At 46.0% G+C, this 16,771-nt stretch overlaps 1 protein-coding gene across 3 annotated transcripts in view; it reads right to left on the bottom strand.

The window, feature by feature from the left end:
- Positions 1-16,771, bottom strand: part of chrna9a (cholinergic receptor, nicotinic, alpha 9a) — a 79,885-nt gene that overhangs the window by 42,351 nt on the left and 20,763 nt on the right. For all 3 annotated transcript variants that reach the window (XM_041198517.1, XM_041198435.1, XM_041198473.1), the window contains exon 3: positions 7,288-7,436. The gene's annotated coding sequence lies outside the window, so the exon portion shown is untranslated. The remainder of the gene's footprint in view (positions 1-7,287; positions 7,437-16,771) is intronic.

Genomic DNA, 16,771 nt, shown 5'->3' with positions numbered 1-16,771 from the left:
TGCCAGTGGCCGTGAAAGTGACCACTGCGCTCAATTTTCATGCCTGTGGCTCCTTTCAGGGCTCCACAGGTGACTTCTGTGGAATATCACAAGTCTCCACCCACAAATGCATCCTTGAGGTCACAGATGCCATCTTTGCAAGGGCACACAACTTTGTGCATTTCGCACAAGACCAAGAGAGCCAGGATGCAAGAACGATTGGATTTGCCCAGATCTCAGATTTCCCACAGGTGCAGGGTGCGATTGGCTGCACTCATGTGGCACTCAAATATCTGTCGCAACAAGGCGTCAACTATGTCAACTGCAAGTGCTTCCGTTTGCTGAATGTGCAGCCGGTGTGCGACTATCACAAACGCATCCTGCTGGTCTGGGCATGGTTTTCAGGGAGTTTCCCCAACTTCTACATTCTCATTTGCTCACAGATCCCTGATGTCTTCCAGGCTCCAAAGAGGCTGCAAGGTTGGCTCCTTGGGGACAAGGGCTACCCGCAGAGGACATGGCTGATGACACCCATGCAACGGCCTCAGACGGCAGCAGAGTGAAGATATAATGATGCTCATGCTGCAACTCGCAACTTGGTGGAGCAAGCCATTGGGATGCTGAAAATGCTTGGACTGGTCTGGTGGAGCCCTGCAATATAGCCCACAGAGGGTGTCACGCACCCTCGTCATTTACTGTGCCCTTTGCAACCTGGTGCAGCAATTGGGAGAGGAGCTGGCTGAGGAGAAGATGGAGGAGCTGGAGGTCTCCATTGATGAAGAGGATATCAACGGTGATGAGGCCCTCGAAGGCGACGATGATGGTGATGAGGCTCTCGCACTGACCAGTCAAGGCAGGCATGCTCACGGGGCCCTCATAGCTGCTGGATTTGTGGAGGATGATGATGACATGCAGTAAGGAGACATCATAGATCCAAATATTGCATCTGTGAACATTTGACTGGTTTATGGCAAAGCACGTACCCTCTGTGATAATGTTCCTGTCATGGAGACGCAGTGGAGGCCTTAATAGTCTCTCAGTTGCAGGAGGATGATGACGACATGCAGTGAGGACACTCCATAGATCTTCACATAGCCTCCGAAAATGTCTGACTCCTGTCTGGCCGAGGGTCGCTTACCTGCGCTTTGTGATCAGGGTCACATCACAGAGATGAAACCATGAAACTCTAAAAGCATCTGATCCTTTGTCCACGTTCAGCACCTGACCCCTTCAGGAGCACAATGTCACTGGTCACAGATGCTGAAGTGATCAGGGACCAGCCTCACCTTAAAAGTGCTAAGAGTACACAGAGATAATGATGGAACTTTGTGACACCTGCCCACGACATTCTGGCGCAATGACCAGCACCATTGAGGTGCAGGCATCACTAATATGTCCAGGGAGTGTGGCACTGCTTATCAGAACAAGGAGCCATAGGCAGGGAAACATTCTTGGTATTTATTTGCAATAGAGAACATAATGTAAAAGTGATTAATACCCATATCCAGGCTGTGTAACTACATCATCTTAACTTTCCTAACCCAGCTGCTACATCTTGGTACTCCCTGGACATCCACAGTGGAGGTGGAGGCAGCCTGCTGACTGCTGTGATGCCCTGTCTGTAATGACCTTGGCAGGTGTCCTCTGGAGGGCTGAGACTTGGAGGGCCCTGGCCTGCTTTTGGGGTTCTGCTGTGTGGCAGTGGCACACTCTTTGGCCTGTGGATCTGGAGCTGGTGAGGTCTCGGGAAGAGTGGATTCAGATGGGCCAGACACTCCCGGAATCACCTGCATGGATGACTCCAGGGGGTGCATCTGCTGATCTTCCTCCTTATTGGTGCCCAATGGCCCCTGGCTGATTCCTTGAGGAGAAGGGGTGGCTGGTGTGAGATCAGGCTGCCCCGCACCCCTCTCGCGTACACACTGTTAGAAGCCAATTGTGGTGTCAGCGATGGACTTCAGCCCGTGCAGCGGTGACATCCTGGATCAAGGTCTCCATGGCAGCCGCCATCCTGCCAGTGTTGACCTCGGTGCATTGGCATGCAGGCACTATCAACTCAGCCTGAAGGCAGATGGACTCCTCCATCGTGCCTTGTGATCTGAGGAGTGCAGTGGACATCCCTTCCCGATGTTCCCAAGCTTGCCTTTGCAGCTCCAGCAACTGTGACATGACCAAGTCCAGAGGCTCTTCATCTGACTCGTACTCTGCAATGTTCTGGCCTCCAGCAGTTCTCCAAATGCCGGACACCTGGGATGTCCCTGCCCTGTGGATCAGAAAGTGTGATGTGCTCACCAGATTGTGATCCTGAGGCTACTCTAAAGCTAGGTCCCACCGAAGTATGAGTCTCTGTGCTGGCGGAGGGTGTGGGTGAGTGTTTTGACTGGTTTTCAGGGAGGATTTCAGAGGATCCCTATTCTGAGCTTCCCCTGGGGCTTGATTGGAGGCCCTGGGTTGCGGACTCACTTAGCAGTTTCCCAGATGTGCCTGCGAAAGCAAGGAAAAGAATTAGTGCATGGCAGTGGCCTGTGAAATGGGACACATCAGTCACGGCATGCTTGTCTGATGGATGTTGCAATGCTGGATCCTCACTTAGTAGAGCACCGCTGACCTCACTGTCAGCTCAGGGATGGTCCAGATCCTCACAGGCCAAGTGGATGGCTCTGTTTTCACAGTCCGTGAGGACCTTGATTTCAGGCATTCCTCCACCAGTCTGCGACCTCTCTTCCTTGATGTGTGCCAGCTTGTCCTGCATGAATACAAATGGATGGAGTGTAAGCAAGACACGAGCCAGGCCAGATAATAAGTATGCATGACGTGTGGGTGGTATGTGGTTCCATGCACAGAATAAGGACAATGAAGGTGTGTGAGAGAGGGTGAATGGCGATGTTCCTTGAACTGGCAGTGAGTGAGGGTGCTGTGGGTGTGTGATGAATTTTTTAACTTTTCTAAGCTTAGCACTTCTTCTAAGTGCAGCCCTGACATCCGCAGCAGGGGTGAAGGCAGCCTATGCAATGGTTGGCCCTGTTGCTTCTGATGACTTTGGTGTGCATCCTCTGGAGAGCTGAGGCCTTGAGGACCCCAGCTTGCTTTGGTTGTCTTCCTGTGGGCCAGCTGCACTCTCTGCAGTAACAGAGGATGAGGTTGAAGGGCTCACAGGCAAAGGGGACTTGGAGGGAGTGGACAGCCTCTGAGATTCGTGAGTGGATAGCCAGGGGTGTCCAGCACCATTCCTCCTCCCTTCTGGTGCCTGAGGTCCCAAGCTGGATTCCTTGAAGGGAAGGAGCACCTGGAGGGAGGTCAAGGTGCCCTGTTTCCCTCTTGCGATGCCACTGCAGGAACTCACCCATGGCTATCACGATGGAGTGTACGCGTCTCTGCGTTCAACTGGACAGGCTCTCCATGATGTCCGCCATCCTTCCCATGGAGTCCTCCATGCGTGCATATGTGGGCACTACTTCATCAGATAGCAGGCAGACACATTTTTCCAACTCCGGTGCCACCCTGTTGAGGACTTCCAACAGCTCTGCGTGATGTTACCCCGCCTTCTGCTGATTCTCCACGATGAGTTGGAAGGCCAAATCCAGAGGCTCATCATCTGACCCCGGCCTGACATGTGTCTCTTCCTCATCAGTTCTGTGAGTGCCGGGGAGCTTGGCTGAACCTGCCTTCTCCTGTTGTGGTCATGTGTTCGTGCGGTGTCCACCAAATTGTGAACCCAAGCCTGCTCTAGATCCAGGTCCCACTAAGGTGTGTGTCTCTGTGCTGGTGCAGGATGTAGGTAAGCGCTGTGACGGGTCTTCCAGGCTGCTTATTTCCAGTTCTTCAATGGAGGACGTGTCACCTTGGCTAGAGGTGAGGATGTGGATAAGCTGAGCGTCTGGCGGGCTGAGAGCGTCAGTCACTTGGCAGCACTCCCTGTGAACCGAAGTAGAGATAATTAGTGCATGGTAGCAGAGTCAAAAGCACGACAAAGGGCACTGATAGTTGCATTGAGAGAGGGATGATGTAGTGCAGGATCCTCACGTGGGTGTTCACCTCCAATCTCAGCGTCGCCGCAGGCACAGTCCATGTCCTCACCAGTCAGTGCGATGACACACTCCTCAAAGTGAGTGAGGGGCCTAAAGTCAACCACTCTACCCCCGGCCTAGGGCCTTTCCTTCCTGTTGTGAGCCAGTTTCTCCTGCATGAAAACAGATGGAGAGTGTGAGAGCAGGATGCATGCCATGGCAGAGAATAAGGTTATGTGGAATCTTTGTGTGATGAGAGAAGCCTTGGACAGGATGAGGAGACCAACTCCAGAGGATATGAACCTGATGGAGATGTGAGGGTGTGTGAGAGAGTTAGTGGTGTTGCCCCTCGAGGTGTGAGATCCCTGTGAGTGTGTGATGGGTTTGGGAATGTATGCTGAGAGCGATCAGGTGGCTGACCTACCCTGGCGGAACGGAAGAGAGCATTCACCCTCTTCCTGCTGGATGGCTGACTTCCTCTGTGCTCTGGTGGCACTAACTGCTGTTACCACTGCCTCCCAGACACGTTGGTGACACTGGTGGACCTCCTGAGGCCAGAGCGGGGGGTAGAGGAGCTCACAGCGGCATCCACTGTGTCCACAAGCACACCAGAGAGGGGGCTGCCGTCACGTTTGACCGTATTTGACCGAGTGTAACATCAAGGAGCCCTAACAAAACTGGAGTCAATGGGAATTGGGAGAAAACTCTACACTGGTTGGCGTCATACTGAGCACAAAGGAAGATGGTTGTGGTTGTTGGAGGTCAGTCATCTCAGTTCCAGGACATTGCTGCAGGAGTCCCCCAGGGTAGTGTCCTCGGTCCAACCATCTTCAGTTGCTTCATCAATGACCTCCTTTCCATCATAAGGTCAGAAGTGGGGATGTTCGCTGATGATTGCACAATGTTCAGCACCATTTGCAACTCCTCAGGTAGTGAAGCAGTCCATGTCCAAATGTAGCAAGACCTGGATAATATCCAGGCTTGGGTTGACCAGTGGCAAGTAACCTTCGTACCACACGAGTGCCAGGCAATGACCACCTCCAACAAGAGAGAATCTAACCATGGGTCCTTGATGTTCAATGGCATTACCATCACTGAGTCCCTCACCATCAATATCCTGGGGATTACCATTAACCAGAAAGTGAACTGGACTAGCCATATAAATACTGTCGCTACAATAGCAGATCAGAGGCTGGGAATAGTGGGATGAGTAACCCACTTCCTGACTCCCCAAAGCCTGTCACCATCTACAACGCACAAGTCAAGAGTGTGATGAAATGCTCCCCACCTGCTTGGATGAATGCAACTTTCACAACACTCAAGAAGCTTGACACCATCCAGGACAAAGCAGCCCATTTGATTGGCACCACATCCACAGCATTCATTCCCTCCACCACTGACGCACAGTAGCAGCAGTATGTACCATTTACAAGATGCACTGCAGGAATTCACGAAGACTCTTTAGACAACACCTTCCAAACCCACGACCACTACTATCTAGGAGGAAAAGGGCAGCAGATAGATTGCAACACCACCACCTAGAAGTTCCCCTCCAAGTCCCTCATCATCCTGACTTGGAAATATATCACCGTTCCTTCACTGGGGCTGGGTCAAAATCCTGGAACTCCCTTCCTAACAGCACTGTGGGTGAAACCACACCACATGGATTGCAGTGGTTCAAGAAGGCAGCTCACCGCCACTTTCTCAAGGGCAACTAGGGATGGGCAATAAATGCTGGCCCAGCCAGCGAAGCCCACATCCCATGAATGAATAAAAGAAACACTATCTTAGTTTCATTGGTAAATTTAGCTCCCATACATTTGGTCCCTTCATCCAATTATTGACGTCGATTGTAAATAGTTGGGCCCCAGCACTGATCCCTGTGGCACTCCACTAGTTACAGCTTGCCAACCTGAAAAAGACCCATTTATCCCTACCTTCTGCTTCCTGCTAGCTAACCAATCCTTTATCCATACTGGTATGTTACCCCCTAAACCATGTTCTCTTATCTGGTTTAGTAACCTTAGATGTGGCACCTTTTCAAATGCCTTTTGGAAATCCAGATACACCACATCTAGGCTCCCTTTATCCATATTGCTTGCTACTTTCTTAAAACTCTCTAATAAATTAGCTAAACTTGATTTCCCTTTCACAAAGCCATTGGCTCCCTCCACCATTGGCACACCATGGCAAAATTCATTACAACTCACTAAAACTTCAGCTTCCAAATCTGTGACCTTTACCATCTGGCAGGACAGTGACAGAGGGCACAATGGAAGACCACCGCCCACATGTTCCCTTCCAAGTCACTCACCATCCTAACTTGGAAATATATCACTTCCTACACTGTTGCTGGGTCAAAATATTGGAACTCCCGTCCTAACAGCACTTGGGGAGTACCTTCACCACATGGATTGCAGCAATTCAGGAAGGCAGCTCACCACTATCTTATCAGGGCAATTAGGGATGATCAGTAAATGCAGGCAACATCCCGTGCATGAATCAAAAGAAGAGAAGGAACACTGATAGAACATAGGAACAGGAATATTATAGGCCTTTTTCCCCCCTTGAGCCTGTTTTGCCATTCATGGCTGATCTGTGATCTAGTTCTGTATGCCCACTGTTACCCCATATGTTTTAATAGCTTTGGTTAACAAAGATCTATCAAACTCAGACTTAAAATTAACAATTGAACAGGCATCAATTGCCATTTGTAGAATAGAGTTAAAACTTATGCTCCCTTTTGCGTGAGGTATATAAAATAATTAAAAGGGCTGGGTTGTGCACCGGCTGATGGATTTTTTCAGTTTGACAGATTGGGTAAGACCCACAATCGTGTGTTTAAGCCATGTAAGAGCAGGAATAAGCTAAATGTTTGGTGGCAGTTTCCCCAGAGAATAGGGAACTTTCATATTAAGTCACTGACTCATGTGGCATGTGCTGACTATATGTACACCTTCAAAAGGCAGCTAACTGCAATAGAGAATACATTTTATAAAAGGTAAGCAATTTGCCATTTAATGCAAGTCTGGCTCATATGGTCTTCAGGTTTTGATTGCCTGAGGAGGTGGAGGGGAATTTTTAAACTTTTTTCCACCTTTGGTTAAGGCTTTTTGCTCCTAGATTTTTATTTCTCCCCAGGGCTACTGAGGTTGGGAAATGTTTTGGCATGGTGCTTCAGGCATCAAGAATGCAGGACAGGCTTCATGAACCAGCTGACCTTTTGGCTATTTGTATATTTAGGAATGGTTAACTTTCATCCACAGTAATTACATTTATTTTAAAAACATTATTGACATACCTTGTGGCTACCATCTTTTGCAGAAAGTAAATGCACTGTTGCATCAACACCCGGAGTTCACATACATGAGTGACCAAGAATACATCTTCACTTGTGCAGTTCGGCAAGAGGTCTTTCTAGATTTAGAAAGGAAGTAACCTTCACGCTTCCTGAAAAAAGACATACGTTTATGTAGTACTTTTCACAACCACAAGTGCTTTACAGCCAATGAAGTATTTTTAAAGTATGATCACTATTGTGATGTAGGAAATGTGGCAGCTAATTTGCACACAGCAAACTTCCACAAGCTGCAATGTAAAAATGACCAGATATTCTGATTTTTTTGATGTTGATCGAGGGATAAATATTGGCCAGGATACTAGAGATAACTCCGCTGATTTTCCACAAAATACTGCTTTGAATTTTTTGCATTCGCCCAAGCCAGCACATGGGGCCTTGATCTAACATATCATTCAAAGTCAGTACCTCCAATAATGCAGCACTTCCTCAATACTGCACTGGAGTGTTAGCCTTAATTTTTGTGCTCAGATCCTGGAGTGGGACTTGAACCTAAAACCTTGCAACTCAGAGGTGGGAGTGCTATAATGAGCCATGGCTGACATTAACTTCCTTTCTTTTCAGTTCAACAAGAGGCCTTTCTGCATTTAGAAAGGAAGCAACCCTCCCATTTCATGAATTGAAATGGAAAGTTAAACAACCCCTAACCCACCTCTCCCCATGGAAGACTCCCTCTCCACTGAAAGGGATTTCAAAGCCTGATTGCAAGAAGTCGCTTCCAGAAGAGAATTCTAGGGAAATCAAAGATGTCCAAAATTTAAAGCTATGCTCATTTTATATTATAGTGTGGCACCCAATTTGGAAAAGGAGGACGTGTGTCCAGCCTCTGATATAAGCAAATTTACTTTCAATTAGATGGGTTTTATAGATAGGCTCAAAGGAAGAGATGGAGGGGGAGAAGCAAAAGGATTTATTTAAGAAAAACTATAAAGAAGCTGATGTCAGGCAACATGTGTGTTAATGAAAATATTAAATTCTGGTCTGTGTCTACGAGTGCCACCTTTACATAAAAGGAGTTTTGGTAAAGTAAAACAGATTATTAGTAAGGGTATAGGAGATATCCACTGAGCTTCCTGTTAAGTGTGGCAGCTAGCCAGTTATGATTGGATAATATACTTAGTTCAGTTACACTTCTGGCTGCCAAGCACAGGGTTCGAAATACACAGAGGCGGCAGGTGAATTCACCCTCAAAACCTGCCAAAAAGCTCGCAAAATCAAAAATGGGTGGAAAAAATTCAAAATATTTGAAAGAAAGATCTTCCTCATACTTCCAGTGCTGGATCCTCTCCAGGAATCTTTGCACTCTCGCAACCAGATGACCGCACTATGGTGCTGCTCCTGCACCTTCATGTATGGCCCTCTCCCTCCCTTCCTCCCCAAGCCGGCACTGTTTATTGTTTCTCATGTTATTTTCATCTCAGTGTGAGCTGCTGATGGCGCTGTCGCTCTCACTCTCTCTCTGTTGCCGGGGCCTTGTAGATTACAGAAGATAAAATTAACATCGGCTGTCAATTAAAGCGCTACGTCCACCCATGACAGTGCAACTGGAGAGAGAGTGCACTCTTAGCAGTTTTAAAAATGTTTTCACGAGATGTGGACATCGCAGGCTAGGCCAGCATTTATTGCCCATCCCTAATTGCCCTCAAGAAGGTGGTAGTGAGCCACCTTGAACCACTGCAGACCATGTGCTGCAGGTACACCCACAGTACTGTTAGGGAGTTCCAGGATTTTGACCCAGTGACAGAGAAGGTATGGCAATATGGTTTCAAGTCAGGATGGTGTATGACTTGGCAAAATTGCAGATGTTGGTGTTTCCATGCATCTGCTGCCCTTGTCTTTCTGGGTGGTAGAGGTTGTGGGTTTGCAAGGCACTGTTGAAGCAGCATCGGTGAGTTGCTGCAGTGCATCTTGTTTATGGTGGTGGAGGGACTGAATGTTGAAGTTGGTGGATGGGGTGCCAATCAAGCAGGCTACTTGTCCTGGGTTAAGCTTCTCAAGTGTTGTTGAAGCTACACATATCCAAGCAAGTGGAGAGTACACTATCACACTCTTGACTTGTGCCTTGTAGATGGTGAACAGGCTTTGGGGAGTCAGGAGGTGACTTCCTCTCCATGTAATTACCATACTCTGACCTGCTCATATAGCCCAGTTTTTATATGGCTGGACCAGTTCAGTTTCTCGTCAGTGATAACCCCTAGAATGTTGATAGTGCGGGATTCAGCGATGGTAATTCCATTGAACGTCAACGGGAGATGGTTAGATTCTCTCTTGTTGGAGATACTAATTGTCTGGCATTTGTTACTTACCATTTATCAGCCCAAACTTGAATGTTGTCCAGGTCTTGCTGCATATGGACACAGACTGCTTAAGCATCTGAGGAGTCACGAATGGTGCTGAACATTGTGCAATCATTGGCGAATATCCCCACTCCTGACCTTATGATGGAGGGAAGGTCATTGATGAAGCAAGTGGGGATGATTGGGCCTAGGACACCACCCTGAGGAATTCCTGCAGTGATGTCCTGGGACTGAGATGATTGACCTCCAACAACCATCTTCTTTTATGCTAGGTATGACTCCAACAAGTGGAAATTTTTCCCCTTGATTTCCATTGACTCCATTGTGCTAGTGCTTCTTGGTCAAATAATGCTTTGATGCCAAGGGCAGTCACTCTCACCTCACCTCTGGAGTTCAGCTCTTTTGTCCATGTTTAGACCAAAGCTGTAATGAGGCCAGGAGCTGAGTGGCCCTGACAAAACCCAAACTGAGCATTAGTGACCAGGTTATTTCTAAGCAAGTGCTGCTTGATAGCACTGTTGATGATCCCTTCCATTACTTTACTGATGATGGAGAGTAGACTAATAGGCTGGTAATTGGCCTGATTGGATTTGTCCTGCTTTTTGTGTAGAGGACATACCTGGGCAACTTTCCACATCGCCAGGTAGATGCCATTGGTGTAGCTGTACTGGAATAGCTTGGCTTGGGATGCAGTTTGTTCTGTATGTGTTTGTGTGGGGGGAAGGGGGGGTGCGATTTCTCTCGCTCCTTCCAGGATTGCCAGGAAATTATATGTTTGATTGCTGGGGTCTGTTTGCTGTTGCGGGTAATGATTTTTTTCATTTTAAAAGAGGTACATCAAAAATGGGTGGGAAAACAGGTGGAATGAAACTGAGAGCGCGGGTCCACCTAAAAGAATCATAGCTAGCAGTTCAGAATACCCAAATTCCTGATATGTTTACAGATCAGTACTTTCCTGGCAATCTTGGAAGGAACAAGAGCATATCCCCATACAAACACATGCAAATTTAAAGTTGTCAGGAGTGTACTCTTTCTCCATTCACGTAACAAGGGAAAGCAACACTGCTGATGTTAATTTCATCATCTATCAAGGTCCCGTCAACAAACCACAGAGAGAGAGGGAGCTATCAGCAGCTCATAATGAGATGGAAATAACACAAGCAAAAAAACAAACAACCCAGACTTAGCGAAGGAGAGGGGGAGGGAGGCTGATTACTGTTTCTGTATGTGTGTGTGCATGTATGTGTGCGTGCTTGTGTGTGTGTGTGTGTGTAAGTGTAAAAATGGGGTCACATTGGAAAATAGCTTGTGAAGCACTGGAGTTGAGGGTACAGATTATTTAGGAACTTGTGATAACTGCAAGTGACTTCAAATGCATACTATGAATGCATTGGGATTTACAAGCCTTAAAGAACATTTATAAAAGAATGTATTGCTTAACTGGTGACGATGCTTAATTTTATTCTGGATCTGTGTGTTGACGCATATTTCAAATTTAATGGATTTGAAAATGTGCACTTTCGTGTCTGAGAAAGGAGCCCCCAAAAAGCAGCCATTGACTAAACTAAGCTCTTGTCATGTCTAGTGTCAGCATGACTTATTCATTACTTCAAACATGGACCGGGTTCATATGGAAGCTAACTGGGACTGTCACTTATGAAAGGGCTAAGGTGGCTGCCAAGGATCAGATGATCTTTGCAGCTTCAACACAGACTATCTGAATCTTCCAGAAAGATCCTAATTGAATCACCCCAGGTGGGGGACTCTCCCCCGGAATGGATCTGCCAAGATGAATACTATCTGTGGAACTTACACTTGCTATTGTTTGGAGATTTACCCAAAACACAAGTCCAGACTTCATGTCACCAAGTTGAAACCCTAACAATGAGAGCTGGGCAGAAACCAATTCATCCTGAGTAAGTGTGAAGAACTCATCCATTATCTCCATTTTATAGCAGTGGCTTTCAGATAAGCCATTCCAGGTGAACAATACCAGTGTTCATGTGACTGAACTGGCTGAAAATAATGAGTTTTTATCTGAAGACCCAGAAAGGCCTGGGCAGTCTGCAGAAAACACCAAAAGGCACAGCAGCTGCAGCAAAAAGCTGTGATATCTCTACCTTTAAGAACCTGGAGGCTATACAGCTTAAAAGAGCCTCACAGCCTAATTCCAAAAATCCAAGCCCATCAATGAAGAAATATGATCTCCTGATATGAAAATCACCTAGCTCTGTGACCTGCTGAATAGTCTGTCCTTCAAGGGAATCCTGCAACAACCCTGATATCAGACTTCAACTATTTGAACCCATTTAAACCAGCATTCAAGAGTGGAAAAAGACTCCTTTCTTTATTGGGCCTGCAGCGACTGTTCTTCTACTATGACCCCAACCTGTGAAATATGAACTATTCTTTTAGTTTACAACTTGTCTTTAACTGTACCTTTCTTGTGTGCATGTGAGTGCTGAGTGTTAAGATGGCATTTAGACTTTCGGGGTGAATGCGTGAATAAATGATCCACTTTATTTAAACCCATGAAATCTTGCTGCTGACCACATGCTAAAGGGGGCTTAGAAACACACACATCCACCTTTTCCAAAAAAATAGACACTGATTATGGGCAGTAGGGAATTGGGGATTTCAGTTTATCACTCCTGCCTCTTCCAACACTGCAGTTTTTCTTCTCAAAAAGAGCCCTCAAAAAAAATTATTTTGATCTCTGGCCAGGTAGAATGTGTCCTTGAGGTGGAAGGTAATATGGAGATACAGTAATTATTGTACAAATTAACACCTCAAGCAGAAGGTGCATTTCAAGTAGATGTACCAGTTAAGAGGAAATTTCAGCTCTGAGTTTAATCTAATTAATTTTGATGCATAAAAATCTTTCTTTTTGCTGTTGCTTAAAAGCAGTGTTTCCAGCTACAGAATATAGCATAAAAATAGAAGCTCAATTAGGCTGTTTGGTCCTTTGAACCTGCTCCACCATTCAACAAGGTTATGACTTACCTTCTATCTTCTCACATTATCCCTATACCTCTTAATTCCCTTGGTATCCAAACATCTATCACCCTCTGTCTTCAATATACTCAACAACTAAGCATCCACAACTTTCTGGCATATGCACCTCTAAAGCATATCGGTGAAGAAGAGATCAGCATGCCAGACATCATTTAAAGAAATTGTTATTAAATCAAGGACAAGGGCTCAGCTAGATATTGAAGAAATTAAAGAGTGATAAAAAGCATGAAAAAGACTGAACCTCCAGGACCAGATGGTGTCCATTGAAGGTTTTAAGAATGTAAGAAATAGGAGCTGCAATGAATATTTGGTCCTCTGAGCCTGCTTCATTATTCAAAAAGATAATGACAGATCTCTTACTTGAACTCCACCTTCCCATATTATTCCCATGTCCTTTAATTACCATGGTGTCCAAAAACCTATTGAGTTCGGTTTTGACTATGATGACTGAGCATCTACATCTCCCTAGGATAGGGAACTCCAAAGATTCATAACCAGTTGAGTGCAGAAATTTCTCCTCATCTCAATCATAAATGGCCAGCATTTTATTGTGGGACTGTGACCCATGTTCTAAATGCCCCAGCCAGGGGAAACATTTTCTCAGCATCTATCCTGTCAAGCCCCTTAAAAGTTTTATATGTTTCAATTAGATTACCACTCATTCTACTAAATTCCACAGAATATACGCCGAATCTACTTGATCTCTCCTCACAGAGCAATCCCTTCATCCCAGGAACCTAGTCAATAAACGTTTATTTCACTCCCTCTTGGGCAATTGTGGCCCAGATTTTCATCCCCGGGTTGGGTTCACTGAGTCAGGAGATCTCTTGGCTCAACGAACCCAACATTCAAAAATGTCTGCTGGCAGGTGGGATGAAAAAGGAGTGTGACCCTGGAACAAATGGACAGGCTGCCGGTGCGGAGGTGGCCTGGGCGCAAGGCCTGCCGCTGTGCTCTGACACTGTGTTTAAATAAGTAGAAAATAACAAAAAAATTCCCTCAACCTTCACCCACACACACTCCCTATGCCTCATCCATGCCAACCCACACCTCACACCCCCATGCCAACTTAGTGCCCCTCTACCTGCCTTGCATTTCCCCATACCCTCTATGCCAACTTAGTGCCAACTCATGCCTCCTAAAGACTACCTTTTGCCTTTACCCCCTCCATGCCAACTCACCTAGTATTCTTGGACAGCTCCTTGACAGGTTTGACACTTCCTGGACTTCCTTTGACCCACAAAGATGGGAAATGCTGGGTTTGGGAGAGGGACTTAGCACTTTTGGCAATTTCTGAGATATTCACCACAACAGAGAGCCCGGTGTGGCCAAATTCTGGGCCTATGTCTTTCCCTAGGTAAGGAGTCCAGAATTGCACACAGCACACTCCAGGTGTGGCTTCGCCAATGCCCTGCATAATTGTAGTAAGACGTTTTTACTCAATCCTTTGGTACGAAGCTAGTATACCGTTTGCCTTCTGAGTATTTTGAGTAATGTAAGATTATTTGTTTTCTTTGCCATGTGGGTTTTCACCTTTAGTGTCCAGTGGTGATATGTGCAAAGCCTCAGTCTGCAATGGGTCTATTTATAAAAGACAAGGAACAAGTATTCTAATATAATATGACTCCAATAAAAGCAGAAAGTGCTAGAAAAACTCAGCAGGCCTGGCAGCATCTGTGGCAAGAGAAAAGGAGTTAAAGTTTCAAGTCCTTTATGACTCTTCTTTGGAACTGAAGAGATAGAAATATGATGGGTTTTATGCTGTTGAAAAAATTGTGTGGTTTGGAACAAAGGGAAGGGTGGGGGTATCTCCTGCAGCATTTGCAGTATTTTGCTTTTATAATATGACTGGTCATAAAGATTCCCTAATGTTATTTATTATTTAAAGAGCAATTTTGCATTTGTACAAAGTGCTAGATGAAATACTTATCCATAGAAATGTGAATTAACCCTAAGCTTTCTGACAAGGCCTACGAAATGCTGTACCTTTTATGAATATCACTGCATTACTTTTGTTCAAAGACTTTCAGAGACCTTGCTGATCAAGTTTTTAAAGTTATAAATTACATTTAGTGAAATCCTGTTTTATAAAACTTTGGTCGGAATTTTCCAGCCCCTCACACTGGTGGGATCCTCCTGCCCTGCTGATGTAAATGAAGATCTCAATGGCTCGCTGGCCCGGCCGTGGTGGTGGTTGATGGGGGTGGGGGATGGGTGGAAAATTCTCGCCTTTATAATGCTGAAAAGAAAAGTGGGTGTTTTAAATTAATTTTTGGAATTCAGGGGATGATTTGTTTTGAGCTTTGATTGTGAAATTTAAATTATACCAAATTGAAACGGAATGTAAAAAAACTTTGTAAAAAGCCAGCCAATGCAAGGCTGACACAGACAATTAAAACCGGCCACTGTTGTGTTTTACATGTCATAATGATCCAGCAGAAATGATACAGGCATAACAACACAACCATATTTATTACAGTATTAAATACTCTCACATTCAGCATTTCACTACCAGCTTACAAATTGCACCTTGCATCCAACTGGTTGTTTAAATGAAAACCCTGATACTTAAGGGGTGTTCCTAAACACACTAGTACAGTGCCAAAAAGGAAGCCATATTTAATTCTTAGTTGCAGTTGCAACAAAGTGCTTTAACTGATGTTCACAGAGTGCCTGATTTTATTGGGCGAGGGGTCCTTATCCCCCAGCATAAAAGCTAGGAGGGGTGGGTGCTCGCCCACAACCATTTATTGGCTGTCAACTCATTAATAGGTTTGAGGCAGGCCTTGTGCCACCATCTGGGAGGAAGTCCTGCCTCTGAGAGCTGCCAGCCAATCAAATGGACAGCAGCTCCCTTGTACCAGCAGTGCCACTGGGAGCCTTGGCCACTGCTGGGACTGCACCCATTCCCCAACTATGATCATCAATGGAGCCAGATGTGAAGGTAAATAGGGAGTGATATTGCTGGGGCCAAGCCAGCGGGGATTGCAGGGCAGGGGCGAGGGGAAATGTAGGAGTAGGAAGAACTTGGACCAACCCACCTCACCCTCTTTCCTGGCTCCCAGCCCAAGTAGTGAAAGTTGCCAGGCTGCACGCTTGCCATGGGCCTCTCCCACCATGGGTTAAATTGTGGTTGGTTGGGGCGGGGTGGGGGGTTGCTGACGGTGGAGAGTGAATAAAATCCAGTCTAGAGTGTAGCATGGTTTTAACTATTGGGCACAGAAGTTGGGACATGGCCTTAACTAGTGGGTGCGCATTTGGTGGTTAAGCAGTGATGACACTTATGATTCTGCAGCAATCGCAACCTTGCGAAAGTGCGATGGACTGGCCATATTTGTGCTTTATTATAGAGGATGAACTCTGGCATGGAGTTGCAGTCTCATTGAGACAAATGCACTGTGATTAAAATCATCGCAGCATGACCGCGATGGTGGCTCTGTTCACACTAGCACCGCAGAAGAAGCAAATCAGATATCCGTGATTCTGCTCAGAACACAAAATGAGTCAAAATTGAGCATTAAGGCCTGATGCTATGTTTCTTCTCTGAACTTAATTTCTCTTCTCATGCACTCACCGAGACAGCGACTGATTGCACCTTTCCCACCCACTGAACCTAATTACACCTAAATACTCTCCTGTGGAGAGTTGGGGACTCAAGTGGTCCCATTTTCTGCTCTTCCTATCTCTTTCTAGCCCAGGAACTGCCAGCAATGACAGTGGCAAATCCCCCAAGTGCCAGAATAAGAAAGACTTGGATTTATATAGTGCTTTGCATGACCTCAGGATATCCCAAGGGGCTTTACAGACAATTAAGTACTTTTGATCTGCCATCACTAACGTCAGAAACAAAGCAGGAAGCCAAATAGTGACCTCTCCTATATAGGTACATACACTTAAAGAAGACCTAAAAAAAATGTCCATCTTTGGAGATTGGAAGAGCAATCACCTGCAGCCATGAACATCAACTTGACACCAAATCCTAGGAATAGTCATGAATGTTCTTTTTTAATAATTCACGGGATGTGGGCATCGCTGGCTAATTGTCCTTGAGAAGGTGATGGTGAGCAGTGTCCTTGAACTTTTACAGTCCATGTGGTGTAGGTATAGCCACAGTG

The sequence above is a fragment of the Carcharodon carcharias genome, chromosome 1 (assembly GCF_017639515.1).
Source record: "Carcharodon carcharias isolate sCarCar2 chromosome 1, sCarCar2.pri, whole genome shotgun sequence".
Taxonomy (NCBI): Eukaryota; Metazoa; Chordata; class Chondrichthyes; order Lamniformes; family Lamnidae; genus Carcharodon; species Carcharodon carcharias.
Note: the sequence above shows the minus strand (reverse complement) of the source record. Positions and strands in the feature narration are given on the sequence as shown.